This window comes from Balaenoptera borealis (genome assembly GCF_965194805.1).
Source record: "Balaenoptera borealis genome assembly, chromosome: 18".
NCBI lineage: Eukaryota > Metazoa > Chordata > Mammalia > Artiodactyla > Balaenopteridae > Balaenoptera > Balaenoptera borealis.
In genome coordinates, this window is record NC_138877.1 from 13,733,202 (window position 1) to 13,746,936 (window position 13,735).

The window sequence follows — 13,735 nt, forward strand, 5'->3', positions numbered from 1 at the left end:
GTTCACCACTGTACCCCAGGCTCCTAGAATAGGGTTTAGCATATAGTAGGTGCTTATATTTGCTAAATGAATGAATGAGGTCCTGAGAAGACAGAATTGTCCACAGCTCAGAGAAAATGGTGGGGGTGAGAGGAAAAAGGAAAAGAGAGGAAGATTAATACCATGGTTGAGCAATTCCTGTCAGAGAAGAGTTGAAATGGCAGGAAGGCAGGTGGTTTAGGCTTGGGCTCTGGTGCCAAGGGACCCTTTCAAAGCCATATTGTCAGTGGGGCAGGAGCAGCTGGAGCCATTCTGGTGTGTGTCAGTGTTTAGTAATTCACATGTACTAAAGCTAAAAATCATTTTGTTACTATCACATTGAACATTTTATATTTTCCAAAAACAAACCATCAGATGAGATGAAGCAGAATAACCGTAAATTGTCTTCTCTGAACTGAGAGGGAAAAGAGCTTTTGCATCTTATCTCAAGTGTCTCCATAGCTTTTAGGATACATAAATAATTATTTTTGATAAGTTTATGTAGTTTTACAATCATATCAGAAAACATACCCTGCAATGCAAAAGTACCATACTGACCTTCTAAAAAAATTCCAAACGAAATCTTCATTAAACACATTTATCACATTTAGTTAAATTAAATGAGTGAGCAGTGACATCAGCAAGCCTGAACACTATTGTTACTAATGGGACAGAAGCCAGTGAAGAAAAAGCAGCGCTAGAATATGTGGTGCAGTTCAAGATAAATGCTTTGGCAATTTTCTTTGATGCTCATTGCTTTCTTTTTCCATGTAAAATTTTTAAAATGTAAATAATTAAGGACGTATGAAGAGCACCACTACTGTTGAATATATATTCTGTAAACTGCCACTGAATAATTGCATTTTTCCTACATAACAGCAAACACTGCTGCTGTGAGATGAAGCAATCTATTGCCACTCCACAAATTAAGCCATATGGCCCCATCCGTTTCTAGGTTCCAAGACAGCACACCTACTTGCTAATAAAGAACCTGTTAACCAGAGGATGCAAATAGGCCTCTTATTTAACATTTTCAAAATCAACAAGGTGTTGTTGGTATAATTTAGCAGAGAGTCTGATTTATTAAGGGAGTGAGATATGCATCTCCTCATCTGATAATGATTTAAAACAATATGTGAAGTATATAAGCTGCCACTAAAATGGCACAGCTCTGGGATTTGCCAGGTGCTAATCGCTCCACTCAAACCCTCAGGGAAAATGTACAATTTCCCCAGGGCAGTCATCCCAGGTTTAATTATATTCTGGGAGTTTTATTCCCTGGACAGAGGTGACAGTCTGGAGAGAGCTTTGCCTCAACTTGGTCTTCAACTCAGCGACTAAAAGACCATGGAGAATTCACCACCTCATCTGCAAAACCCACTCCGGGAGGCAACACTGCTGTTCATCCCTCAAATTCAGCTCACGCGACTTCCCCAGATGAAGTCTCTTCTCAGTCAGTAGCTTATACACATTACTATTTTCACTTTGGATCGTAATTTATTTGTTCATCTGTCTCTCCTCTATTAAACGACAGTCTTTAAGGACAGAAACTGTCTTATTCATCTCTGTAGCTCCAATCCCTCCCATAAAATCTGCATTTAATAAATATTTATGATTATTTGTGTGACAGCACTATGTCACCTAGTGCTGGTGGCTGGGAAATGGTAGCTGCTTAATAAGTATTAATTACCGGAAATTTTCTTTACTCAAAATTGCACTTGTTTTCCTCTTTTTTGACATCTTGCTGTTGGAACTCAACTCAGGCTCTTACCATCCTAGACCAGTGGTTTTCAAGGAGGGAGGAGGGGTAATTTTACCCCCCTTGGGTCACTTGGCAAGTCTGGAGGCATTTTTGGTTGCCACAACTGGGCTGGAGGGAGTGTGTGCCACTGGTATCTAGCAGGTAGAGGCCAGGGAAAATGCTAAACATCCTACAACTCAGAGGACAGCACCCCACAATTACCCAACCCCGAACACCAGTAGAGTCAAGGCTGAGAAATGCTGACCTAGGCTTTCATTTCTTCAAATTGACTCCTGGTCATTCTACTCTATTCCTACTCTTTCTCTCCTCTAATCTATTCTTCTGAAAAATCCTTTCTTCTAATTGAGGTATAATTGACATATAACATATTAGTTTCAGGTGTGCAAGACAATGATTTGATATTTGTCCATATTGCAAAATAATCAACACAGTAAGCCTAGTTACCATCTGTCATCATACCTAGTTATATAAATTTTTTTCTTGTGATGAGAACTTCTAAGATCTACTCTCTCAGCAACTTTCAAATATGCAGCACTATACAGTATGATCACGTGTCACCATGCTGTACATCACATTCCCAGGACTCATTTATGTTATAAATTATACCTTTTGACCCCCTTCACCTATTCTGCCCCCTCCCCCACCCCCCACCTCTGGCAACCACCAATCTGTTTTGTGTATCTATGAGGTTGGCTTAAAGTTTTTGTTTTTTGTTTTTTTTTTGATACCACATATAAATGAGACTAAAAATATTTACTGTCCTTATCCTGTTCAAAAGGTCTTACACTTTTTAAAATATCTTCGTTTTTCAGTTAAGAGTTGCTGCTGGATTTTCAATAATACTATCACCGTATTAATATGTCAAAAGCAGAACTAGAACCAAGTTTTAAAAATTCTTATTTCTAATCTACCTGCATTACAGCTCTCTTTACTCAAACGAAAGCTTTTAAATGAGGACACTGAGGAGCACAAAACAGACTCTAGGGGACGGCAGCTGATTTTTCTTCAGTGATCCACATTTCTAGAGCTACAAAGACCACATGGCCCTTCTAATTTCATTTGCAGCACAACTGCTGTGTCACCGAATGTTATATCACACACTGGACTGTCATCTCTTTTGCTGGCTAGATATCCTCTAATCTAACCATGATTTGTTTAAAATTAATGTGACTTAAGATCGGTGGGGTTTTAAAAACAAAGAATTTTTTTAAATATCTGCTTTTTTTTACTTATATGACTGTATGTTATGAAACTCCACAGAATTCTTAAATGTGAAAAGTAATATACACAAATAAGTGGAAAATACATATATATATAGTAGTTTTTTAGACTCTTTCCATTAAAAATCACATTCCACGCAAATCATATATCTGATAAGGGATTCATATCCAGAATATATAAAGAACTCAACAACACAGAAAAAAACCCAAACAACTCAGTTGAAAAGTGGGCAAAGCACTTGAATAGACATTTCTCCAGAGAAGATATATAAGTGGCCAATAAGCCTGTGATAAGGTGCTCAACCTCATTAGTCTTTGGGGAAATTCAAATCAAAACCACAATGGGATAACACTTCATACCCTTTAAAATGGCTGTTATCAACAAAACAGAAACTAACAAGCATTGACAAGAATGTGGAAAAATTTGAACCTTTGTGCACTGTTGGTAGGAAGGTAAAATGGCTCAGCAGCTGTGGAAAACAGTTTGGCAGCTCCTCAAAAATTAAATGTAGAATTTCCATATGACCCAGTAATTGCACTCCTAGGTATATACACAAAGGAATTGAAAACAGGTACACAGACACTGATTGGTAGTCATACCAATGCTCACAGCAGCATTATTCACAATACCCAAAAGGTGGAAACAACCTACATGTCCATCAACAGAAGAATGGATAAACAAAATGGGGCATACATATAATGGACTATTATTCAACCTTAAAAAGGAAGGGAATTCTGACACATACTACAACACGGATGAAACTTGAAGACGTTATGCTAATGAAATGAGCTAGACGCAAAAGTATGATTCCACTTACATGAAGTAAATAAAACAGGCAAATTCATAGCAACAGAAAGTAGAATAGAAGCTACCAGGACTGAGAGGAAAGGGAAGGGGGCATTTTTGTTTAATGGGTACAGAGTTACAAGTGAGAGGATGGAAAAGTTCTGGAGATGGATAGTGGTGGCGGAAGCACAACAACATGAATATACTTAATGCCATTGAATTGTACACTTAAAAATGGTAACTTTTACGTATATTTTACCACAAGAAAAATCTTATTCCAAATGTTATGATAATTTGCTTCATCACTACCTTCAAGGGATTTTACAAATAAAGTCTCCTTCTGCCAAAATTAGAGGGTTTTTTAAAACTCTAATTTTGAGTTGGAAAATAATGTGCCATTGGTACATGGAAGCCTTGAAAGAAACTAAAATCCCTAATAACATAAAATGCTGGGAAATCTTCGCACACAGCCCAGGCCCAATTATGTAGGTTACTCACCTTTCAATGGCCCACACTCACTGCAGGACCGTCATAGTTTTGTGCAGTCCGGGCATTCTGCCTGCCTTTCAGATCCTTTCTTCCACTTAATGCCGAATCATGTAAACATATCAATTTTCTCTGACAGTGGTAGTTTGGGGCAGCTGGGGAAGAGGGGAGTACTGTTTTAAAAATAACATTTCCTTCTACATGAAGAAAAAGGGGAAAATACGGAACAATCTCTAGAGAGATTATTTTTAAAAATGAGATCTACTTTCTATCTCAGAACCAACCAAGAGCAAGTTTATATACCGCTAATTGATATTATTGAGCTTTATTTTCTTGGAATCACTTATTCTCATACAAAACAAATAACTAAATTAAACAAACATCCACAGATTCATCAGCTGTGAGCATTTTGAAAGAAAGCAGAAATATAAATTCCTTTTCATGCACTATCACATCCGATATTTAAAGTTGTGTTAAAACCTACTAATATTCCAGAATCTCTATGACTTCAAATCTATTGGAAGGTCCACACAATTTGAAATTCATTCTTCCATAAAATTGACTTTATAATCCTTCCTGGAATAGGACTATAATAGAATCTACTGCATGGGAATATTATTGGGTTAAACAACTTTACCTTATACTACACAACTAAGTACAAGAATATTTGAAGTTAATTTCTAAATATATTTTTTATCATCACTCCTGGATTTGGGTATACTGTGGCCCAGAGGAAGTGACATATGATCACTTGATTCTCATCTGATAAAAGCTCAGAGATATATCAAAACCTTCATAATGCATAAGACACACACTCAATCTCACTTTAAAACAGAACTCCTGCAACAGCAGATTGGTTTCTTTTTATATTAATACTGAATTTCACATAAAATAAAGGCCCTAACTACAAGTGATATATTATGCCTAAACCAAGACATGGTTATACTAGGCAGCCTTGTGTTCATGATATGAAGTGCTAAAGTAAGCTGATGTCATTGGAACTTATGCTTAATAAGCCTGTGAGAAGTCTTAATCTATGTTCACTTAAATCCCTGAGACACAGTTCTCTTGGCATTCATATAGTTTGATTTTTCAGCTAGAATGTCAATGTTGGTTAGACATCATTTATTAAATTTCAGATTCAGAATTATTCTGGAATTAGAATTATTGGAGATTTAGAATTATTTCTTAAAATAGAGAGACAAGAAACATTTTTTATTATTGCTCATTACCATTTCTTTTGGAGACAGAATTATTATTCCATTGCCTATTTGGTATTTTATTTATGCCAAATGTTGTAAAAGAGAAGTAGAATAGGCATTAGAGCAGCAAAGAGGTGTGAAAATGAATAAAGGAAAACCTCATTCACAATGGAGTCAGGAAGCCCTGAACTGACAGCTCTCATAGCAGCTTACTTTATAGACCCCATAAAGAAGAAAGACATATCCCAGCAGGATGAAGGAAGATTTTCTCCTTGCCCAGCAACAAAGCAGCCAATGAAAAACTGCTGCAACTCAGCCAATGAGAAGTCACAACCACCCCAAACTCTCACTCTCCTCCAGTGAACTTTCGTTCAAAACAGCCCTTCCCAACTTCCTCATTTCCACTATAAAAGAATGCTCCTCTCTTTTGTTCTCCAGACTTGCCTACAGTTTTCCATAGTTTGCATGTCCTTAACTGCAATTCTTCTGCTATTCCCAAATAAATTTGACTTTGCTGGCTAAACCACTTACGTTTTGTTTTAAAGGTTGACAGAGGGAATCTAAAGAACACACCTAATCGTGTGGGTCACTTTTAAGGTAGACTTAGAATGCTACATATTTTTTCCATGTAGTTTTCTGAATATTAAGAGCAAGATTAAACATTATGTAAGAGTAAGCAATTCATAACACTTATAAGAGAATGTCAACACTACCTTGGGAAGATTACCGCATAAGCTTCTAGCATTCCAACCTATATCCTTTACACTGTCAGCAAATGCTTGGAAATACTGTATTATACTGTATATATCACCCCACAAGTGTGATATTTTATTATTCAAGTTTGGAAGGGCCCACAGTTTAACTATTGATTCCATGAACAAGAGACTACATAATGTAATGGATTGAAAACACAGGAACTGGAGGAAGAAGACTTGAGTCTGAATGTTAGCTCCATTGCTAATTAACTGAGACCTTCAAATTAACCACTTCAATCCTGTTTTCTCCTCTGTAAAACTGAAACAATAATCATTACCTTTCATACTGAGAGGATGTGTACAAAAACAATTTGAAAACTGTAAACTATGTAAGGACACTCTTTTTTTATTATTAACAGTTATACTTCTGCTTATTCCTTATGCATACCTCACTGTACAAATAAAATGCATCCCCCCCCAAAAAAAGGGGAAAAAAAGAAAGAAAAACAATCTAATAATGGATCAGAGGCAAAGAAAGAGAAAAAAGGGAGGGGAGGATAAATGTTCACATCAAAGAAAAAAAACAGTGTCTCAACTATCTCAACGTATCAGCATTTCATTAGGAATTAAAAATATGACATATTTTTCTTCCTGATCAGCTTCAACTGCTACTATTCACCCAGTAGAGCTGATGGATAGAAATTTCTGAGCCCAGGGACTTCCCTGTGGCCCAGTGATTAAGACTCCCTGCTCCCACTGAGGGGCCCAGGTTCAATCCCTGGTCAGGGAACTAAGATCCTGCGTGCTGCACCGTGCGGCCAAATAAATAAATAAATAAAGTTCCATGCCACACCTATTTAAAAAAAAAGAAATTCCTGAGCCCATAATATACACTTTCTATATAAGTCCAGAATTCCAGGATCAGACAGAAAGAGAGGGAAGGTGAGAAGATAGATGGACCCTGAAAGAGATGGAATGAAAACTGCACAAAACTTGACTATCCAGCAATTGTCTCTGTACAATTGCTGATAATTGAGAACAAGCAACAAAACAAAAAAGAGTTCTACCTGCCAAAACAAATGTGTTATCAAGCCTGTACAAAAAAGATCACACAGGATCTATTTGCAATTATTTTCGACTCAGTTTAAACAACAAGCATGTTTCTAGGATTCCCAAGCTTACAGCAAATCAGAGCAGCAAACGGAGAGGGAAGAGGAGGTGCTACTAGCAGGTAGGACAGCAAAGTGAAATCAAAGCTGGCAGCTTGATGCCAAGGAAGGGGACCAAAACAAACAAGCAAACAAACAAGCGGAAATCAAAAAAAAATCTATTAAGAAACAGTCACCAAATCTCCAAAAGCCCAAGAGTTTGAGGTCATTGCATCTGGTAACTACCATCCCCTCCTCTGAGCTCCAGAGCTGCTTGTGTGCAGTTTCCAAAGGCGGCTCCTCAGGATTCTGGAGATTGGAGGGAGCCTTGGGCAGAGCAACAAGGGATGGCGGGAGGAGACGGACACCAGGGGAAGGGGGGGCCCAGGACTCTGTCTCCCTGTGGATACCACCTTCCACCAGAGTAGCCCTGCTTCACTCGGCTTTACTTCCTGAGGCTTCCTCGATGAAAGGGTCTGCTGGTTAAAATGATTTTTAAATTATTTGACTACTACTAACTCCAGAATCCTTCAAAGCAGTATATCCGAATGTAGAAATGGAATCTATTCCAGGCGTTGGGGAGAGGGAGTGATGAAGAGGCAGAACACAGAGGATTTTTAGGGCAGTGAAACCATTCAGCAAGATAGTACAGTGGTGGAGACAGGTCATTATAACCTTGTGCAAACCCACAGGACACACAACACTAAGAGTGAACCCTACTGTAAACTATGGTCTTGGGGTGACAGGGTAAGCCCTACGCTCTGGTACAGGCTCTCAGTAGCAGGGGAGGCTGTGCACGTGTGGGGTCAGAAGGTATACGGGAAATCTCTCGTACTTTTCACTCAATTTTGCTGTGAACCTAAAACTGCTCTAAAAAATAAAGTTTACTAATTTAAAAAAAGAGAAAGAGGGCTTCCCTGGTGGCGCAGTGGTTGAGAATCCGCCTGCCAATGCAGGGGACATGGGTTCGAGCCCTGGTCTGGGAAGATCCCACATGCCGCGGAGCAACTGGGCCCGTGAGCCACAACTACTGAGCCTGCGCGTCTGGAGCCTGTGCTCCGCAACGGGAGAGGCCGCGATAGTGAGAGGCCCGCGCACTGCGATGAAGAGTGGCCCCCACTTGCCACAACTTGAGAAAGCCCTCGCACAGAAACGAAGACCCAACACAGCCAGAAATAAATATAAAAATAAATAAATAAATAAAAGAGAAAGAAATAGATCCTGTTACGCCTCTTAAAGCACCATTTTTCTCCCTGTGCTCCCCACGTGCTGGTAGCACCACCCTCTAACCACTAGTCCAAGCTAGAATGCAGGAGCTACGCTTGACCCAGAACAATCCCACGGAAATTCTATTCCTTCCTCTCCCTCCATCCCATACCCCACAGGTCACCGAATCCTGCGATGGGCCCTGCCACACACTTCTTAGCCATGTCCCACCCTGGATGTCCTCAGTCAGTCTGGATCACTCCAGGCAGCTGTCTTCAACCGTGCCTCCCCCCTCAGCAGCCCACCCCCCAGAAAGCACCCTCCCTGTTGGGCCCTCATGCGATGTCATTCCGAGTCCTCAGTGACACCTTGCTGTGAGTCTGCAGCCGAATGGACAGTATCTGTTTCCAGGGGTGGGGATTAAACGTGCTTTGTTTGTGCTTTAAAATATTTTTATCCAAAGTTCTACTCTGGGTATGTATTTGCGTATTTTATATAAAACAACAACAGTAAATATCATTGCGGGGTGGGGTATGATTTGATGCTTTTGGCGTTCAACTTCAAACCAGGCTCTTCACAACCTGGCCTCCCCAACTACATTCCCGGCCTCACTAGTTCTCGCTCCCTTTGCCCTTGACTCCCTCCCCTCTGCCCAGGAGGCCTGTGTGCAGCCACCTCCAGCTCCGCCTTCAGGACCAAGCTGGAAGGCGACTTCCTGGAAAGCTTCCCTGCGGCCCCAGATAGCAGCATGAATCGGCCTCCACGGCTCCTCTGGGCTTCCCCAGCACCTGGCACAGACCTTCACAGTAGCACCATCACTCCTGACTCCTTATATTTGTTACTTGTTTTCCCCAGAGATGTCAAGCTCCTTCTAAAGGGCACAGGCTGTGCCACGGGGTGGTCAGCACAGCCTAACACCAGGTCTGGACTACAACAAATGTTGCATGAATACAGGTAAAATCCAGTTTTATCAGTAACATGAACTATTTTATTATCAAGCCCTATGTAATCAGTCTAACTGCTGACCTGAAACCCATTACTTTGCTGATGTGATACAATAAATTCTTCTGAAGGGCAGAATTACATAATGTGTTCCCTCCTTCCTGTGCATGTAACAGTCTATCTACTGAAGGTGATGTTACAGAGAACACCAACCTGTACTTGAATACCTGTAAAGTGTTCAATGCCTGTGAAGAAAATTTTAAATGTTTTTAAAAATGATGTGGGCAATTTAAAATGTTTTATTGATGTGCATGTATTGTGGGAGGTTGAGTTTCCTGGCCACAGGCTGCCTGAAGGATGAGATTAAAAACCGATGGAGGAGAATCACTAATGAGCTGTGTAATGCATTGCTGTTCAGATAAGTGCAGATTTTTACTGGCCAAAGGCATTCATGGTGTATCAACCATCTCACCAGCTTCGCCGGATGCGAATGTGGGCACTCAGATGCACTGTACCACTTCAACTGGTCTTCACCTCCCTTCAAACGCCCCTTTGATTATGTGATTTGCCTGTTCAAACCCTTTAGTATTTCTTTTTTGACCACAGGACAAAATGGAATCACTCTCCTGTGCCTACAGATTAAAATCCAAATGTCTTCTCCTTCCTTCCTCCTTACCCTATGAAACACCAACCTATCTTAGGGGAAGAGAAAAGGACATGGTTGAAGGAAGAACTAAATTTATCAAGTAGCAATGATGAACCAGGCATGGTGCTAGGCACTGGGTATTTCAAGATAAAATATGGTCCCTTTCCTGTAAGATATTACAGTCTACAGGAGGAAACAGAAATCTAAACACATTATTACCAGACAGGTGACAGGTGCATTATTATAACTGTTATTAAAAGGGCTGGGGAAGGTTTCCGGTAGGAGGGGCCATGCAAACTTCCTCAGCCGGTAGAGAATAACTGGGAAAATCAGAGCGGTAAAGGCCCAGGGATGCCCTCAGCATCCTTAAATTCCAGGCCCAGGGATGCCCTCAGCATCTTTAAGTTCTCACAGGGACTTACTACCAGAATCTCTATTCCCATTATGCCTTCTATTTCACCTCTGGTTAGAGTGCTGAGCCCCATATAATACCATCCTAATTATCCTTGTCAAGAGTGACTCAAAATTCACACACAGTTAAAATGTAATTCTAACCAGGAAAAATTAGAGAAATCCAAATAGGTCAATTTTTTGTATAAAAAAACTTACTATTGGGTAAACAATTTGATATCTGCTTTCCTGACCTCTCTCTCTCTTTAATTAGGCTAAGAAATCCTGGATACCGGGATTTTATTTTGTTATGCTACTTTATGTGGTTACCTTTTATTTAACTAAATTTTATTTATTTATTTATTTTTGGCTGCTTTGGGTCTTCGTTGTTGCGCCCGGGCTTTCTCTAGTTGCGGCGAGTGGGGACTACTCTTTGTTTTGCGTTACGCGGGCTTCTCATTGCGGTGGCTTCTCTTGTTGCAGAGCATGGGCTCTTGGCTCGCGGGCTTCAGTAGTTGTGGCATGTGGGCCCAGTAGTTGTGGCTCGCGGGCTCTAGAGTGCAGGCTTCAGTAGCTGTGGCGCATGGGCTTAGTTGCTCTACGGCATGTGGGATCTTCCTGGACCAGGGCTCGAACACATGTCCCCTGCATTGGCAGGCGGATTCTTAACCACTGCGCCGCCAGGGAAGCCCATGGTTACCTTTTCATATGGTCCAGACCGCCTGGTTTGGGGTCTCATAGGCAGTGTAGGTACAAAAGGCACAGAGTAAATAATGTTGAATGAATGACCAAGTGTATCAGTTCCACTTTCTAGAGCAACTACTACATCCACAAAATCACATTTTATGACCCCCAAACATAATCAATACAGTATTTTTAAAAACTTTTTAAAATGAATATTTGCAATCAATTTAGATCAATGATAACACAAAGGTGTCATCCTTTGAAATAACACCCAGACACCAACTTGCCATTGTTTGCAAACATCCAACACCTAACGACTGCTTTGTGTAAACACATAATAACTAATAAATCCTAAGGGAAGCATTTATGTACACAAGGGTTTTTCTCTGACAAACATCTGATCCAACTTCTGCTCCTAAAAATGAAATCCTACTACTCCTAGGATATCAGGCAAGAATGATATAAAGGCATCAACAAGTGAAAGAAAAGCACTTGGGACCTAAAATCTTTTTAGTTTATAACATTTTCTCATTTTTCACATTCATTGGCTTCTAATAATCACTCATATCATTAATAATAATCACTCATGTCATTAATCCCTGGTGGTCCCACTTTATGAACAAGTCGTGTGCATTTCAGTGTGGTCATTGGGAAACTGGAATTCATTTTCCCGCAGAAACAATGTTGCAAGTGCTGATAAATTCCCTGGCCAGCCCACCAGGAAGGACCCTCTCCACTCCCAGTACACGTAGCCTCTAATACTGCTAAAACCAGCCCAAATAGGTGACATCCACCTTCGGTATCTGCCGACCTGCTTTCTGCTGCACCCTTTGCCCAAGCTCAGGCACCTCCAATCCTCACAACTGTCCTAATGCACCAACTTTTAAATGACCTACTCTTTCTCCTTTCTCCTCCTACCAAACTCTAATTCTCTCATGTGTGATTCTTAGCAAAGAAAAAAAGCAAGATGAATGAATAGATTTGTAATCAAGTGCGAATAATAGGAGATATCAAATATTCTACCAAGAGATGGAGAACCCTGATGGAATCTGTCATTTTTTCTGAGTTATTTTCTGAAATGCGTTACCACCAAGTCAATTAAATTACATACAAGTACTCAGAAAGCAACTCGTAGCACTTCAGATGAACTCTACCATCCATCAAACGCTCCTTAAAAAAAAAAAAATCTGCAAATCTGCTCTAAGCCTTCCAAAGCCCATAAGGGCTCGGGACAAAATCCTTCAAAGGCTTTTGATAAACTGCCTCATCTACCTATTTCACAATGAACTGCATTTTGTAAAAACAAACTGACTCACACACACAGTAACTAAAGCAAATCTACATTTGATCAGTTTCTAAGCAGTTTAACAGATTAAAAAAGAAAAATATTAGGCCACATGGAAGAAGATGCCCCATGGGTTAAGAAGGGTTTGTGAAGACACGTGGCCCCCTCTATCTGGGGATGTGCTCTCGGAATCGGCCGGGTGAAACTGCTGCTCCCTCACAGAATGTTCACACCTCCACCGCTTCCAAACCCTAAGCTGTTTCAGAACGAATCCCCAAGGCCATTAACACATCTGGGTGGCCCCCAGAGAACATGTGAACTCTGCAGATTATCTGTCCAGTGGCTAGAGAACTGGATGGCCACCCCTGATAATCCCAGTGTCTGTAAACAAAGACAGCTTTGCACTACCGCAGCCCTAAACCCATTTCATGATTGAGGAATACACGTTTCCTATGTACAGTCCCTCAAAGTTAAATGTGAAAAAGGGGAAAGGAAGTGGTCAGATATGAAATATTAAATTTCCCTAAGGGAAAATTCATATATAAAAATAATCCCCACCAGTGATATCAGATAATCAGGAGAGACGCAGAGAGAGAGAGAGAGAGAAAGAAAGAGAGGGACTTTGATATTTAGTATTTCCCCCTGAAAAAGAAAATCAAAACTGTCTTCTTGGAAAAATCAGAACTTTGTAGGACTCCTTTACAGTGATTTCATGGGTTAAATTTTTGTCTTTGAATTAAATATGGTTTAGGGAATGAAGGGGGAGAACCAACATTTCATCAGTGTTTAGGACTTCTGAAGTGATACAGCTTTGTATACACACATTTATAATTTGTCTCTTAATATTTATGCATTTTCATTTTAAGTTTTGCATTTAAATTTTATGTCATAGTCTCTCTGGTTCTTAAAAAACTGGTTTGAGTTGATTAGATTTCCCAACTAAAACTGTATAATGGACTATATTATATAGGCATGATATTTATACACAAATTATATTTTTTGCATTATATTAACTCTATTCATTCTGAACCACTGAACAGAATACGATGCACGTTAATATGGGATATAGTATGGTTTGGTAATGTAATGAGCAAGGCACGGAAGGGAGATTCAGCTCTCTGACAAGATTGATAACAAGATTCTTTATACATCCTAATCTGACCAGAGCAGAAGCTCATCTCAGCAGCAGTCGGCTTTTTCTTTTGTGAGCATAGTTTGAAACATGTACACTAAAAACAGTATCAATTTTTCTGTGGCTGTTGCT

At 40.0% G+C, this 13,735-nt stretch overlaps 1 protein-coding gene across 1 annotated transcript in view; it reads right to left on the reverse strand.

The window, feature by feature from the left end:
* The window catches only part of SMAD9 (SMAD family member 9), a 58,863-nt gene that overhangs the window by 41,245 nt on the left and 3,883 nt on the right, over nt 1-13,735 (reverse strand). The window lies entirely within an intron of this gene.